Raw genomic sequence first — 10,054 nt, forward strand, 5'->3', positions numbered from 1 at the left:
CTTCTAAAATAACCGAGTCCCTGTAGCTCTTGCCCCCTTTTCCCTCTCTCTCTCTCTCTCTCTCTCTCTCTCTCTTACTCTCTTCTATCGCATTACTGTGTTGTGGGCACTTAATAAAGGTGCACTGCTTTGATTAAAACTGAAATCTCTTGTGTCCTTTTACACTCTGAGATCGATAAACGAACCATCACGACCCCCGCTTGCATTAGCGGATCGTGACAGATTCCAAAGTGAATTTAACCAGTTTGTCCTGAGGAAAGTGTGGGGGTTTAATGAATACAGAGAAAAAAGTGAGAACACAACATCAGCTGGACTCCTGCCATGTCTGACAGCTTCATCTTCCCCTCCTGGGGAAGCTCTTGGCCGGGCTGTCTAGGGAACATGTTTGATGTTTCCTTCTCTAGATGGGCAGGGATAACTGATGATGGTCTCCTGCTGAGCACAGGGAGCCACCCCTGAGGTGACAGACCCACTGGGACATCCACACTGGGGCTGGTACAGACAGCAAACCCCTTATTCCAGGTAAAAAACCCTCTTTTCCCAGCTTGTTTCCCTGTTAGGACCCAGTTATCCAAGCATTAGGCTTTGGGAGGTGACTCGCTGTGGTGAGGACAGTGTATCTGGCTGAGGAGAGTGGAGGTTTGGATAGTGCCAAGCTGTTCTTTGGAAATGAAGGTGATCTGAAGAGCTGAGGGACAGGGATGGCTTGCTTTCATTAGTCACCGCTAAGACCTTGGTTCCTGGATCTCATAAAGGCCAGGAGAGGCTGAGGATTTGCTCTTTTCACAGTGTGGCAGCAGTAGATGCTGCAGGCTCAGTATCCAATGGGAAGTGGAGAGTGGAGGAACTATCTCCCTGGAGGATCCAAGGAGATGGGGAGATATCTTCTCCTCCTCGTTTAGCTGAGCCACTTCAATCCTCTTTCTAGAAAAACCCTTTCCCATGGTACTACCTTTGTTTTGCCTTTAGCAGGGACACACAGGAACAGCTTCTCACAGCATTTGCCCCAAATTCAGAGAATCAGAACCATGGAATGGTTTGGGTTGGAAGTGACATAAAAAATCATCTTGTTCCAACCCCCTGGAAAGGGCAGGGACACCTTCCACTAGACCAGGTTGCTCAGGGCTCCATCCAGCCTGGCCTTGAGCACTTCCAGGTATGAGGCATCCACAGTTTCTCTGGGCAGTCTGTTCCACCTGTTATGGGGATTTGCTACTTTGAGGGCAGCGGCCTCTCCACAGATTTCCTTTAAAAGAAAACAGAGTGAAAAGCCAATAGCAGGGGTCAGGCAGACAGGAGGGGGATCCCACGTGCCTTTTCTCCTTAGGAAATGAGAAAAAAAAATGTAAATTACTGAGATTTAGGTTTCCTCTCTGATGATCCACAGCCTCCTGCCTCACCCAGTACCCCAGCTCTTATCTCATACCTGCTCTTTCCATCTTGGAGATTTTGGAAATTCAGTTCCATCTGGTTCTTTCTGATGGAAAGATAGTGTATCACAGGCAAGGCAGGCAGGGCTCTGTTAATTAATGGTAATCCCTTAATCCCAGGGAGATGTGAGAGACTGAGCTGCCCATTGAGTGCACAGAGGTGTCAGACCCAGACCAGGAAAACTGTCCATCCAAGATGGCACCAGAGAGGTTTTTTCCCCTCTGATTATCTATATTTCTATTATCTATAGTTCAATAATTAGGTGTTATCACAAGAATTTTTCCCCCACCGTTGGTTGTCATCATCTCGTGAAACCACTTTTGCCAGCAAAAAGAAAAGGAAAATTATTTCTTTTGCAGTTTTAAGGGGAATCAGAGGTGAAGTTTGCTAGGACAGCTTTTCTTCCCATCTGCCTTTCCTCCTGGCATCAACATTTTTATCTAGAGAAAAGCCCTGATGCCAAAAAGCACCATTTCACTTGGACAATTTACCATGTTTAATCTGGAACATTCCTCAGTGCTTTCATCCAGTCAGCCAAAACTGTTCAGCTCTCAGCTTTGCAACATAAAAATACCCCTTTCCTTTTTTAAAAAAAATTTTGTGTATGTCAGTTCTTCAACACCAAAAACAAGCAAGAGCAGAAAACATCCAGATCATGTAATTCCCATGGAAAATTGCATTTGAATGAAAAAGTTTTTCTTCCTAGAATGTTAGTATTCATTAAAAAAAATTAAAATAACATATATATTGACTGGTTCTGCTTCTGCTGGTGCCTGTGTTTCCTTCTCCAGCAGGAAAGCACCACATCCCACTGCATGCCAGGAGGCACAATTGGGCTGTAGGATTAAGGCCACAGTGACACATCCTACATCGTTTACCTCTCCTACTTCCCACTGGCAGACTTTGAGCTTTCAAAGTCACTGGCCCAGCAGGAAACAGCAGGGCAGTGTTTTGATGGCCTAAATTTCTTCTGAGTCACCTTAGCAGTGCCCTTCTTCTCTTTATTTGCTCTGGGTTTGTTGTGTTGCCTGTTTCTGTGTTTTCCATTGTCACTCAGCCTTGGGTTGAGGCCAACATTAAGGCTCCAAAGGAGCTTGTTGGGCCTGGCAGAAGGGTGAGTTTTATCCCTGGATTGTGCTGACCTGGAATTTAAAAAGCTAGGAGATCTCCCCAGCTGGGGAGTGATGGAGCTGTGCCCAGGGTGGATGCTCACACCTGCTCTGACTCCTGTGGGCTGTCATGAGGTCAAGCAAAACAGAGCATGAAAAGGAGGGTGATGTTTTGCTAAAATTTGTTATCTCGTGATGTGAAGCTCCTTGGGGTGGCTCACACACTTTCCAAGGATTCTCGATAGACCTTCTTCTCTAGGGTGGTCTGTGCCCTCTGCCAGACTCCTCAGGAGGGGAGGATCCATCCTGGATTTGCTGGGGTGTAAGATTTAGGAGCTTTTACTTTTTTCTCAGTATTAGCAGGGTTGTAGGAAATCTAAAATCTGGGCTTCAAATTAAAAATTTACACCAAAACCATTCCTGGTGCATGCCATTAAAAAAATGCTGGGTTAAACAGGTACAGCACAATTCCACACACCCAGCAGTGCTATTCCAGGTCTAATGAAACCTTTCCCTCAAACACAGGGAAGTCTGACTGTTTCCTCAAAGCACTCTCCTTAATAAATCCATCTCTGCTGTAAACTCTGGTTGTCTTCGAGGGTCTCTGACCTTCCTTTGCTTCTCAGCTGCAGGGAGATGGGATGGGATAACAGGTGAGGCACATTCCCTGCTAAGGCCATTTTGTTGAGTGGACCCAGTTGGTGGGGGATAAAAGCGACCACCTGAGCAGCTCCAGGATGGTATAAGCTCCTCTTTGCTGGGTCTCTGCAGGAGGAGCTCAAGCTCTGCTGTATTTAAGGCTTGTATTTACTATCCCCTACTCCACTTTTTCCTTTATTTTACGAGCTAAAGGACTCTCTGGCTTTCTGCAGCTCTTCTTTCATGGCATAGGAGAAGATTTTGGGAAAGTAGAGCTCATCTTTTCATCAGTTGTTAAGAGAGTTGAAAGCACCAGCTTTTCTTTCTCTTTGGTGCTTGAATTCCCTTGTCTTGTGGTGCTTGGAGCAGCCTTTTGGCTTATGAAAGCTGTATGTGGGGATGGCTGGGAAGCCACAAAAGGTGCCTGATAGGAAGCCAGGAAAGATGCCTGCTGAAAAGCATCTTGGCCTGAGCATAGGAATAGCAGCAATCCTTCATATGGGAAGGAAAAAATAATGCTGGTGCTGTGATATGTGCTGATGCTGTGTGTGTGTAATTGCTGGGATGTTGATAAAACCCCAGCTGTGTTTAGCTTTAGTTTTATATTTCTTTGGATGGCTGAACCGGAAAAGGAAAGAAATGAAGAAAGAGCTGCACATGCATAAAAAAATAGAGATGGATAAGACCTAGGTCATCTGCTCAGTACTTTCCTGCCACCAGATGATTGTGCCTGGACTCAAATCTCTGCTCTAAGTTGTGGCTGGGAATACATTAACCTTTAAAACAATAGTATTAGAATTTTATATATTTTCTTTAGCCAAAATGCTGGAAACCTGGTAAATGTGAAGGGCAGGTTGTGTTGAGCGAGTGATACCTCACGAAACTGGATTTCAGGGGGTTTATTCATGAAGGAGTACTCAGCCTGTTAGAATTCCCTTGGAGGTGGTGCTGACCTGGGGGACTGGGCTCTGTCCTTCCAGGACTTTGTGGCCACCAGTGAAGCCCAGGCAAAGCCAACGGGGTCCCTGTGACAGCACTGGTTCTGCTGTCTGGTCTGTCCATGGGAATTCCAGCTGGAGCTGTAGGAACAGCTCATGATAGTACAGGGAGTAGAGAAAGTGTTGCCTCAAGGCATATAGTTTTTTTAAGCTCTCATGTAGACTAATTAAATGGTATTCGGGAGCTGTAGAGCTCCTGTGTGATTTCCGCAGCTGTTCCCTGGAGTTGGGTGGCAGGGAAATCATGGAATGGTTGGGGTTGGAAGGGACCTGAAAGAGCAACTAATTCCACCCCCCTGCCATGGGCAGGGACACCTTCCACTAGACCAGGCTGCTCCAAGCCCTGTCCAGCCTGGCTGTGAACACTCCAGGGATCCAGGGGTAGTCACAGTTGCTCTGGGCAACCTGTGCCAGGGCCTCATCACCCTACATGTAACAATTTATTCCAAATGTCCCATTTAACTCTGCCCTCTGTCAGATTGAAGCCATTCTCCCTTGCCCCATCACTCCATCCTTTGTCCCAAGTCTCTAGCTCTCCTGGAGCCCCTTTAGGCCCTGGAAGGGGCTCTAAGCTCTCCCCAGAGCCTTCTCCAGGTGAGCACCCCCAGCTCTCTCAGCCTGGCTCCAGAGCAGAGGGACTCCAGCCCTCTCAGCATCTCCATGGCCTCCTCTGGACTCACTCCAGTAGTTCCACGTCCTTATGTTACCTTTCTTCCTCTCTCCTCATTTCACAGCAGCATGGCAACCAGCAAGGAGTGTGTCTCCTTGAGTTTTGTTAGTGCCCAGGGAGTGACTTCAGTAGGAATGATTTGTCTGTGGCTTTCAAAGTGGTGCCATTAAATTTCCATCACTGTTTTTGCTTGTTTCACAGGCAAGACAACCAGTATACCAGATTGGAGGAGCTCTGTCTGGTGCCTCATCCTCTGTGCATTTCTTATCCTGAGCCTCTGCTACTGAATTCTTGTGTGCTGAGATGGTGCTGCAATTTTAAGTGGCTGGAAACCTCTTCCAAAGGAAGAGCAGGTCCAACTTGGAAACAACATATTTTTTAATCTTCTCTTTGGACTGTTGTCTGCTGCTTTTCTGAGTTATTCAGCAAGTTCCAACACAAAGACACAAAGAGAAATGTACTGTTATTATTGGTGGTTGTTGTTCCTAAGTCTTTATTGATTTTTATGAAAGAAATAATAACAATGTGCATGCAGTATCCAGCTAACAAAAGAGGTCTTGCAGTACTGATCTCAAATTAAATATAGAGAAGGAGAATCCAACTGGGATATTGACAGGCAAATACAAAGCCTTGTGTTTCAGGGCAGTGCTGGAGTGAAAGCAGGACTTTGCCTTGTCACAGCCCACCTTGATGAGAAGACAGCCAGCATTGTTCTTCTCTACAGCTCCTCAACAAACATGTCCAAAACATCTCCTGAGGCCAGAAAGAAGGATGTTATCAGTAGGAGGGAGCTGCTCCCTGAGACTCGACTTGACTTTGGGCTGATCTGTGATACCTGGGGGAAACTGGGGTGCCCCCAGGGCAGCAGGAGTGGGGTGTGAGCCTTGTAATGCCTTAAGGTACCTCAGTCAAACTGCTGTGCTTGAGCACACAGATGGGTTTCTGTAGAGGGTTTCCTCTTTGTCCGAGTTGCTGGTGTACATCAAAGCCAGGCTGCAGGGGGCTTGGAGAAACCTGGGATAGTAGAAGGTGTTCCCTGCCTATAGCAGGGGGTTGGATCTAGGTGATCTTAAAGGTCCTTTCCAACCCAAACCATTCCACAATTCCATGGGGAGCTCAGGGCATCCTTTCAGCAATGAGAAAGTCATGAGGAGGGAAAGCAAAGAGAAAATCTGTTCCTCATGGTTGGTCTGACTTTCTTCCTGTTGGATTAGCTTGCCAATTCTGAGTCAAGGGTCGACTCATCCCAAGTAGGGAAGGGTGTAAGGGACCAGCTCTGACATTGCTGCTGATCTGAACTCCATCCTCTTTATCCAACCCTAACAGATGGCCTGGAAAAGATCTCTCTCCTTTTTTTCTCTCCTTCCTTTCTTTCTGCATGTTCTCACACATGTCAAGATGTAACTTACATGAGAGAGATGGTGTTGCTGATGTTCCACCTGAGAACAGGAGCTACTAGATGCCACATGAAAAAGTGTCAGTCTTTGTTGCTGGATTCTCACCCCAAAAATGGTAAGTTCAATGAGGCTCAGGTAATGTCAGAATTTGTCTCTCCCTTGACTTTACAAGGAATTCCTGAGCACAATATTGAATCACAACCATATTGAATCACAACTGTATCTCTGCTCTTAAATAATTTCCTCTAGCAAAACATCACCCCACAGAGGCAATCCTTTCAGTGAAGACAAAAGTGAAAGTGTTTATTGGTTTGAAAAGATCCCTCTGTGTGCCAGAATCAGTGTGAGAGAGAATGGAGTGTGAGTGCCTCTGGCAATGCCTTCACAGGGCGGTTTATCATGCTGGCATGAGAAGGAGCTGAGCAAACACAAATATTAAACTAATATTTTTGGCGCGCAGTGAATTTTGATTGTCAGCTTGCGGTGCCCGAGGCAGCAAACAGGAATGAGATGCATTATCCTTAAGCTTTGTATTCATGGCTGAATTGATGCTCCTTTTCTATTTATTTATAAGTGTGTGTGACTCTAGGTATTGCTATTTATATGTTGTGTGAGGGAGAGATGCTAATGAGGACCCAGCTGAGGCTGCCGAGTCAAGAGGTAAAACAGCAAAACCAATGAGGTTTGGTCCTCAGGATACCTAAATCTACACCAAATTGATGATGTGGCAATTTTCTGCTCAAATGTGACTGGAGAGAGGGCCAAGGATGGTTAGGATGAGTGGAAAAGACTCCACATTTTCCAGATCTCTGCAGTTCAGTGTCAAGAATCCTTCATCCTACCAAGATGTGGGGCAAAAAGGAAAGCTGAGGATTGGTTGATCACCAGAAGGTCAAGGCTAATTCAGAGGCTTTTGCTCAGCTGTGGGATGGAAACCTGTCTTCTGCCTCCAGCTGTGCCCCAAATTGGTGCTGCCAGACTTGACTTCAAGGAGCCGGGATGATATTTTTTGGTGTGTTGTTTTCTTTTTTTTTTTTTTTCCCCCGTTCTTTTTTTTTTTTTTTTTTTTTTTCCCCCGTTTTTTTTTTTTTTTTTTCTTTGGACAGACACTGAGGAAAAAAAACAAGATTGTCAACCCATGACCCTTCTGAAAAGATGGGACCACCTTTCGAGCTCCAAAGAGCCCTGCTGTTGGTTGAGAGGCATTTTGTGGAGACTGTACCAATTATGTGGGATTTTTCAGAGTGTGGGAGCTGTTATTTTCTTGAGTGAGCAATGAAGAGGCTGAGAGGTATGAGAGGTGATAGACAGCTTTGCAAGGGAACTGCAGTTAACCTGGAGTTAAATTGAACTCCCTGGGAGCATTGGGAGCCAAAGACAAGTTCTGTGTGTTGCTGCACATGGGAAGAAGCACTTCCCAGGTCACTGCATGTGGCTTCACAGAGGGAGCTTGTCCAGCACCAGGTTTGTTCATCTCCCGGGTCATCCTTGTGGGAAAATGCAAGAACCAAGCTCCTTCCTGTGGGGAGATTCAAGAAAATTTCCATGTTGTGCTCCTTATTCAAACCTGGTTAAAAAAATGAGCTGAATGGCAAAGAGAAAAAGGACAAGCAGTTCTCTTTTTTTTTTTTTTTCTTCTTAGCCATCTTTGAGGGTGATTCACCTTCCCCAAATTCCTGACAATTTCTCAAAATGACCAGCAGCTCTGTCTTGTAGTTTCTGACTCATAAACTGCTGGAAGTTTCTTGGGCTGAATTCAGACTAAGAAAAATGTAAGCATTGGGTTTGATCCTGCATGAAGTTGTTTTGTAGAGGGCAAGGGGCAAACCAAGAGGGGAAAAAGCAGAAGATGTAGTGAGAAAGAGGTAAAGATGAAGGAACAAGAGGTAAAACCCAAAAAGGAAACCTGTATGTGGATTTTGAGCAATGGAGAAAAAAAATAATCTGTTCTGAGGCCAAACAAATGTGCAAAATTATGAATGATGCAAAACTCGGAGCTGTGGTTGGTTTCCTATTGTGGCAGTGATATTAGTAATAAAATCAATACCAATACTTAGCTAGGCCTAATAACTACACAGATCAGATTGGATTAGATGGATATTACTTATCCTAATAACCTGCTTTTGTTGCCATTGCACTCTAGGTAGGGATAGGGATCATGTCTCTTACTTGTAGTCGTAACTGGAAATGGTTGGTCCATACCCCAGCAATTCAACCTGTCCTGAAATGAAAAGAAAGACAGATTCCATGGAGAATCCTCTGCCTGACAGCCTTGGTGCTATGGCACATGTGACAACCCAGTGCAAGGCACTGAGAATCAAGGTAATTAAGACCAGGCTTGCCCTGAGCTTTGGACCACTAAACCCCTCCCAAAATAGGCTTTGCAGCAATTTTTGGAGGTTCTGACATCAGGTTCCAAGGCTCCATTTGATGTTGGAGCACCACCAAAAGCCCTCGGCAGGTTTGTTGAAGAAGGCTGTGTTGAAATGTCTGCTTCCAGGTGAGGCAGGTCAGGCTGGGGGTCATCACCCCTTCCAGCTCAGGGTGACCACTGCGCCCCACGTCTCATCTTGGAAACCTTCCTGGCAAACTTCTGGCCTTAATCAATACTCTTCCATGAGGAACACCAGCTTAGAGAAAACAGCATATTTAAAAGCAAAAGGCACGCTGGGGTTTCTTGAATTTGTTCCAAACAGTTCTACATTCAATCACCCAGAAACTGTCTCCCTGCAGGCAACAATATCTTTTACTAATGAGGGTGTGGAATAGCTGGGCTTGTACTTCACAAGTTCTTTGCTCTGACTCTGCACCTGCCCTGTTGGGGCTCCTCCCTCCTTTTTTGGGTCTTTTTCGGCTACTTTGTGTCAATGAAATCATCAGCAAAAGGAGGGGAGGAAAAACCAAGGGGCGAGGTCACTTTAGATCTGAAATGAGAAGGATGTTCACCTCAAATCTGGGCCCTCTGAGCTGGGAAACAGGAATTTGGCTTGCTCTCCTGCTCTCCAAGTGGCACCAAGGGGGCTGCTGGGTGTCAATTCCGGACGCTTTGGAATTAACTCCAGCCTTGGGACAACTTTGGCCCTGCTCCACAATGTGCAGGGGGTGGGTGAAGGATGCTCTAAAAATCTCTTCATGGGCATCCCCCCCTGAATATGCACCCACATCAGTGCCTGCGGGGTGTCCCTGCTGAGCAGGGACACAGGGACCCAACAGCATCATCCCCACTGCATTGCTGCTGCCTCATTTCAGCTGGCCTGGAAGTGCTTTCAGCCTAAAAATAGACAGATTGTCCACTTCAGCTGTAATTACCAGCTAAAAAGAACTGGTGGGCAACAGGAGGGCTGGAAGATGTAGAAGGGAGGACAGAGAAGGAAAAGAGGAAAGGGAGAAAGTAACAAAGAAATGCATTGCTGGGTGTGATTGTATCCATCATCCAGGTTGCTGCCTGTGGTCCCTGTGAGGGATCCGGAACCAAGGAGGCTAGACCTGTGACTTCCTTGAGGTGCAGAGGAAGGGCTTCTGTCCTGAATTACCCATCTGCCTCAAATTATTCATCCACCCCATTCCTGCATTTCCCAGCAAGCAAGGCTGGCTGGGATTGTCTACCCTTACCCCTGGGCCAAGGTAGGCTCTTTTTCAGGCAGCATGGAGCTCTGTGGTGTCCTTGACTCGTCTTCCATCAGCCCTGGCCTGTGGAAAATGCACAGAAGAGGAAGAGGGAATTTCCTCCTGTCAGGAACCAGGACTGAAATACACATACATGCTGGATCCATGAGAATTTTTTTTTTTTTTTTTTGGGGGGGGGGGGGG

General features: G+C 46.2%; 2 long non-coding RNA genes across 2 annotated transcripts in view; one reads left to right on the plus strand and one right to left on the minus strand.

The window, feature by feature from the left end:
• Nucleotides 1–1,187: 1,187 nt before the first annotated feature.
• The window catches only part of LOC108449660, an 11,826-nt gene continuing 2,959 nt past the window's right edge, over nt 1,188–10,054 (plus strand). Inside the window, exons 1-2 of the long non-coding RNA XR_001865919.1 lie at nt 1,188–1,198; nt 8,750–8,753. This is a non-coding gene — a long non-coding RNA (uncharacterized LOC108449660). The remainder of the gene's footprint in view (nt 1,199–8,749; nt 8,754–10,054) is intronic.
• The window catches only part of LOC108449658, a 12,357-nt gene continuing 7,352 nt past the window's right edge, over nt 5,050–10,054 (minus strand). The window contains exon 3 of the long non-coding RNA XR_001865917.1: nt 5,050–9,934. This is a non-coding gene — a long non-coding RNA (uncharacterized LOC108449658). The remainder of the gene's footprint in view (nt 9,935–10,054) is intronic.

Source organism: Corvus brachyrhynchos, unplaced genomic scaffold (genome assembly GCF_000691975.1).
Source record: "Corvus brachyrhynchos isolate BGI_N302 unplaced genomic scaffold, ASM69197v1 scaffold279, whole genome shotgun sequence".
NCBI lineage: Eukaryota > Metazoa > Chordata > Aves > Passeriformes > Corvidae > Corvus > Corvus brachyrhynchos.